The sequence below is a fragment of the Polypterus senegalus genome, chromosome 13 (assembly GCF_016835505.1).
Source record: "Polypterus senegalus isolate Bchr_013 chromosome 13, ASM1683550v1, whole genome shotgun sequence".
Classification (NCBI taxonomy): Eukaryota; Metazoa; Chordata; class Cladistia; order Polypteriformes; family Polypteridae; genus Polypterus; species Polypterus senegalus.
Window position 1 is genome coordinate 61,436,748 of NC_053166.1, and position 6,848 is coordinate 61,443,595.

The window sequence follows — 6,848 nt, forward strand, 5'->3', positions numbered from 1 at the left end:
GCACTAGGATTAAAAGTTAAGACGAAAGTAAAAAACTTAGGGGTAACTGTTTACTGTAATCTGAATTTTAAATTGCATATTCATCAGACCACTAGGACAGCATTTTTTCACTTAAGAAACATAGCAAAAGTTAGACCTCTTATATCATTGCAAGATGCTGAGAAATTAATTCACGCTTTTGTTTTCAGTAGACTAGATTACTGTAACGCACTCCTCTCAGGACTACCCAAAAAAGACATAAATCACTTGCAACGAGTGCAGAATGCAGCTGCTAGAATCCTAACTGGGAAAAGAAAATCCAAACACATTTCTCCAGTTTTGATGTCACTACACTGGTTGCCTGTGTCATTCAGGATTGACTTTAAAATACTGCTTATGGTTTATAAAGCCTTAAATAATCTCGCTCCATCTTATATATCGGAATGCCTGACACGTTATATTCCAAATCGTAACCTTAGATCTTCAAATGAGTGTCTCCTTATAATTCCAAAAGCTAAACTTAAAAGAAGTGGTGAGGCGGCCTTCTGCTGTTATGCACCTAAAATCTGGAATAGCCTGCCAATAGAAATTCGCCAAGCAAATACAGTAGAGCACTTTAAAACACTGCTGAAAACACATTACTTTAACATGGCCTTCTCATAACTTCACTTTAACTTAATACTGATACTCTGTATGTTCAATTCATCACAATAACTATTCATAGTGGCTCTAAAATCCGTACTGACCCCAACTCTCTCTTCTGTTTCTTTTTCCGGTTTCTTTGTGGTGGCGGCCTGTGCCACCACCACCTACTCAAAGTATCATGATGCACCAACATTGATGGACTGAAAGCCAGAAGTCTACGTGACCATCATCATCAGGTCCTTCCATGAAAACCCTAAATACAAAGAGGACTGTTTGACTTATGTTAGGTAGATTGCCCAGAGGGGACTGGGCGGTCTCGTGGTCTGGAACCCCTACAGATTTTATTTTTTTCTCCAGGTTTTGGAGTTTTTTTGTTTTTTCTGTCCACCCTGGCCATCGGACCTTACTTATTCTATGTTAATTAATGTTGACTTATGTTTATTTTTTATTGTCTCTTCTATTTTTCTATTCATTTTGTAAAGCACTTTGAGCTACATTTTTTTGTATGAATATGTGCTATATAAATAAATGTTGATTGATTGATTGATGTGCATTTTTGTAACAGTGGCTTCATCTTTGCTACTCTCCCATAAGGCTGTGGTAGGTGAAGCTCTTGGGCAACAGCTGTATGCACAGTCTCTGCTTTCTCATCCACTGTGTTATGTCTATGGGCACTAATATTGTAATCCTTAAAGGAAGAAGACGGACACAGGTTCAAAGTAGTAACTAAGCGGTCCTTTACTAAGATTGTTCCCAGATGACACAATACACAACTTTGTTATTAGTCTCTACTTCCTAATAACTCTCTAATACCCATAATCCCTTATTACTACGGAATCCCCAAAAGTCCAGACTTACAATATACTACATATTCCTCCCCCCTTACAATTGTAAATGCAGCTAACATAACAAACAACATCTGCTATTAGAAACAGCAATATCAACATGTAACAGAACACATACTGTTGTCAATGCAATTACATTCTAACAAAGGAGAGCGGTTAAACAACCTCTACATCCAGCTAACATAAGGTATTATTCTGTACCTTTATATCTCCATATACTGTACATATACATACATGTATATTATATATATATATATATATACATTTAGTTTTTATAAGTTAAGACGGTCAGGAGGCTTCCTGCTTCTAAGAGGGTTACGTCGTACAGCTGATGTGTGTTCATTCCCTAAGGCAGCTTCAGGTAACCGTGGCACAACAGCATCAGCAGGAATTGAAACAGGAGAGTCAGGTGGTAGCCCCGGTGGACTTTGGGTCCACTCACTAGAACTTGGTTCCTCAGACGTTTCTGTGTTACCGGCTGCTTCATCAGGTATAGTGGGTAACAACTGTTCAACATGTCGTCTCCATGTCTGTCGGTCTCGTGTGCATACCTTATAAGAGACAGGTCCAGTCTTTTGAAGAATGGTTGCTGGTACCCATTTCTCAGTGGTGGAATAGTTACGAGCAAGGACAGTATCTCCACTGAAAAACTCACGATCTTTAGCCCGCCTGGCACGTTGTTTTACTTGAGCGTGCTGCTTATCATAAACTCTCATTTGAGTGGTAGCTGGTCTCAACAGATCAAGACGTGTTCTCAGATGCCTTTTTAGAAACAGATCAGCTGGTGACATACCTGTTGTTGCATGGGGTGTATTACGATATTTAAGAAGAAATGTATAGAGACGTTGCTTGAAAGGTGCTTCACTTTTGGATGCTTTAAGAGCATGTTTAAGGGTTTGCACCATTCTTTCAGCCAGGCCATTAGTAGAGGGATGATAAGGGCTGGATAGGAGATGTTTAATACCATTGTCTTTTAGGAATACTTCCATTTCTTGGGACACAAAAGAAGGCCCATTATCTGTCACAATCTGCTCTGGCAGTCCAAAACGTGCAAACATCTCTCGTAATGTTTGGATCGTCTTTTCTGATGTGATGGCGGGCATGATAGTGACCTCAGGCCACTTAGAATGCGCATCCACTGCGACCAGAAGCATAACACCCTCTACAGGTCCTGCAAAATCTAAATGAACGCGTTGCCAAGGACTGGCAGGCCATTCCCATGGATGCAATGGTGCTGGACTTGGCATATTTCTGAGGCCTTGACATGATGAACATGAAGTTGCCTTTTCCTCAATATCACGATCAAGTCCAGGCCACCAAAAATAACTCCGGGCAAGCTCTTTCATTCGGACTATGCCACAGTGTCCCAGATGTAACTCATCCAGAATGGGTTTCCTCAACCTTTGTGGTATAATTACTCGCATCCCCCACATGAGGCATCCTGCTGTCACAGATAGCTCCTTTCTCCGTGAAAGGTAAGGCTGAACATCAGGCAGTGCGTTAAGGGTACTAAGGTCCTGCCCTCTAAGAATGCAGTCGAGTAATTTTGAAAGTATGTAATCACCCTTGGTTTCCTGCTTAATCTGGTGGGCAGTGATAGGTGCATTTTCCACCATCTTAAAGTAAAAAATCTTTTGCCCTTGTTCTCTGGGGTGTTCAGGTAGGGGAAGTCTTGACAGACCATCTGCATTTCCATGTGCCTCTGAACGCCTGTATTTGATCTCATAATTGTGAGCCCCAAGAAGCAATGCCCAGCGCTGAAGTCTGCTTGCTGCCATAGATGGCACACCAGTATATGAGCCAAAAATAGATGTGAGAGGTCGGTGGTCTGTTAGGAGGGTAAATTTTCGACCAAAGAGGTAAGTGTGGAATTTTTTTATTCCAAAAATGATGCTTAAAGCCTCTTTTTCAATTTGAGGATATTTTGTTTCAGTTTTACTCAATGTTCTTGACGCAAATGCAATCGGTCGCTCCTCACCTGTTGAAATAATATGCGACACAACAGCCCCAACACCATAAGGGGATGCATCGCAAGCTAACTGAATTGGTAAGGATGGGTCAAAATGTGTTAAAACTCTTTTATCAGCCAGTGCAGCCTTGGCTTTGCTAAATGTCGTTTCACACTCCTGTGACCATTTCCAGGGTCTACTCTCACACAGCAACTCATGGAGTGGTTTCAACAACGTTGCTAGCTGTGGAATAAAATGGCCATAATAGTTCACGAGACCCAAGAATGATCTCAGCTGGCTGACATTACTTGGAGCAGGGGCATCTACTATTGCCTTCACTTTTGAAGGAGCTGTGTGCAACCCATCAGAATCAATAACATGCCCTAGGTACTCCACAGACATTTTGAAAAAGTCACATTTGTCCTTGTTTACACGCCGGCCCATACTTTCCTAGCCTGCTTAAGGTTTTATCCAGGTTGGTCATGTGCTCCTTATCATCTCGGCCTGTGACCAGGATGTCATCCAGGTAACACTGTACCCCTGGTAATCCGCTAAGGATCTGATCCATGGCACGCTGAAATAACGCTGGTGCTGAACTTATTCCAAATGGTAAGCGACAATAACGGTAGAGCCCTTTATGTGTTGCTATGGTGAGGTACTTTTGTGAGTCCTCATCTACATGCATTTGCAAGTATGCTTGGCTGAGGTCTATTTTACTAAATTTGTTTCCCCCAGCTAATCCAGCAAAAATATCTTCAATCACAGGAAGGGGGTATTGCTCAGCTATGAGCACAGGGTTAACTGTTACCTTAAAGTCCCCACATAAACGTACAGATCCATCAGACTTGACCACCGGAACCACAGGTGTGGCCCACTCAGAATGAGAAACAGGTTCTAGGACTCCTAGTTTGACAAGCCGGTCAATGTCTGCCTCCACCTTGGGTCTTAAAGCGTAAGGAACACTCCTTGCCTTCAAAAACTTTGGTTGACAATTTGGTTGCACCCGAAGTGTCACTTTAATCCCTGTCATACTCCCCAGTTCCTCCTGGAAGACAGCTTGGTGCTTTCTCAGGACCAAATTCAACTCAGCATTCACCTTGGTCCAATCCAATTGTACTTTTTCTAGCCATGACCTGCCCATCAGAGCTGGATAATCCCCTTTTACTATATATATGGGCAAATTGGTTCTTTGCCCATTTAGATCAACCTGAACCTTCGTTTTACCCAACATGGGCACACTCTCCCCAGTGTATGTCTTTATTATGATCTTAGGGTGTTTCAGTGGGAGGTGATTTAATTTTTTCTTAAACAGTTCCTCTGATATTAAGGAGACAGCTGCTCCAGTATCCACCTCCATTTTCACAGGGTGCCCTTCCAGCATGGCAGTAATAGTATATGCTGCTGAGCCTCTTTTTTTTATTCAGTGTTTTAATTAGTAGCTCAGCGTCAGAATCAGTCTCACTATCAGTTTTATTTTCTTCCTGTACCACGTGCAAAGTCTTCTTTTTACAAGACCAGGATGCCTTTTTATCTTTCCCAGTTTCCCCCCTGTCTTTGCTTTCCTTTCACTTTGCTTTACATGCACGCTCAACGTGTCCTTTTTTTTTACAGCTACGACATATGAGTTCTTTTGCCCAGCAATTCGCTGGATGGTGATCCATCTTTCCACATCTGTAACACTGTTTGGTGCCCCCTTTTTGTTTTCTTGGGTCTGCTTGGACTCTGTGTACTCTTGCAGCTGCCCCTAACTGCTGTGCCTCTTTAGCAGCCAGCTCCATAGACACTGCTATCTCAATCGCTTTCTGTAATGTGAGTTTGGCCTCAGTGAGTAACCGCTTCTGAATGCCCTCACTTCTTAATCCGCACACTAGCCTGTCACGTAAAACGTCATCCAAATTAGCACCAAATTCACAATGTTCTGTAAGTTTCTTGAGCACCGCTACATATTGAGCAATAGACTCGCCTTCTTCCTGGTTCCGTTTGTGAAACCTAAATCTTTCAGCTATTAATAATGGCTTAGGCGAAAAATGTGATTCCAGGATCCTTACAATATCATTAAATGACTTGTCACCGGGTTTTCCTGGCTGCACCAAACTTCTCAGTAGACTAAATGTCTTTGCCCCGATAACGCTAAGAAATGTCTGCACTTTCAAGTCATCGTCAATGGCGTTGGCTTTCACAAAAAACTCAAATCGCTCCGTATAAGCGCCCCATTGCTCAACTGAATCATCGAATGGCCCGAAATGTCCCGTTATCATTGCCATTTTATCCCTTGTGCTTATCTTCAGTGAATGGCGAAGGAACTTGACCACCGAAATAGAAAAAAAAAGTTGCTGCTTTTCGCTTTTCACTTTCCTCTCCGGCGGAAAGAAAAAAAAAACTTACTTTACACGTTGCGTAGTAATAGAGGTGCACTTTTAAGTTCGTCGCATCCACGTCGCCAGTGTTATGTCTATGGGCACTAATATTGTAATCCTTAAAGGAAGAAGACGGACACAGGTTCAAAGTAGTAACTAAGCGGTCCTTTACTAAGATTGTTCCCAGAGTACACAATACACAACTTTGTTATTAGTCTCTACTTCCTAATAACTCTCTAATACCCATAATCCCTTATTACTACGGAATCCCCAAAAGTCCAGACTTACAATATACTACACACTGTAACTTGTAACTCTTTTAAAGTTATCACTGTCTCTTGGTGAACTCCCTTACAAGTTTCATCTTTCACAATCACTCAGTTTTTATGGACAATCTGTTCTAAGCAGATTTAAAACCATGCTTTTCGCACTCTTTTGTAATTCATTTAACCATATTGTAAAAGAAATTCAGTCACATATAATTTTTCTCTCCTTTTCACAGAGTTTCTTGGAGTGTTGTTTTGTCTTCTTTGTGTTACTTAGGCCATAATAGTGACTGACCACATGTTGCACCTTCCAGATAAGGTGCATTTATATTACAATCACTTGAAACCATGGGCTGACTCACTCACTCACTCACTCACTCACTGACTCACTCATCACTAATTCTCCAACTTCCCGTGTAGGTAGAAGGCTGACTCCATCTTCACGAAATTTGGTAGGCGGCTTCCCTGCGCTAACCGAAACTGATGTACGTACTTATTTCGGTGGTATGACGCCACTGTCGGCCGCCATATTGAACTTTCCAACGTCACGAATTCTCCAACTTCCCGTGTAGATAGAAGGCTGAAATTTGGCAGGCTCATTCCTTACAGCTTTCTTACAAAAATTAAGCAGGTTTCATTTCGAAATTCTACGCGTAACGGTCAACAACATTCGCCATGCTGAACTTTATTTATGGCCCCATCTTCACGAAATTTGGTAGGCAGCTTCCCTGCGCTAACCGAAACTGATGTACGTACTTATTTCAGTGGTATGACGCCACTGTAGGCTGCCATATTGAACTTTCCAAC

The 6,848-nt window shown here is 41.9% G+C and overlaps 1 pseudogene; it reads right to left on the bottom strand.

Moving 5' to 3' along the window:
- Positions 1 to 1,741: 1,741 nt before the first annotated feature.
- On the bottom strand, positions 1,742 to 4,799 carry LOC120543307 (annotated as a pseudogene).
- Positions 4,800 to 6,848: the final 2,049 nt, after the last annotated feature.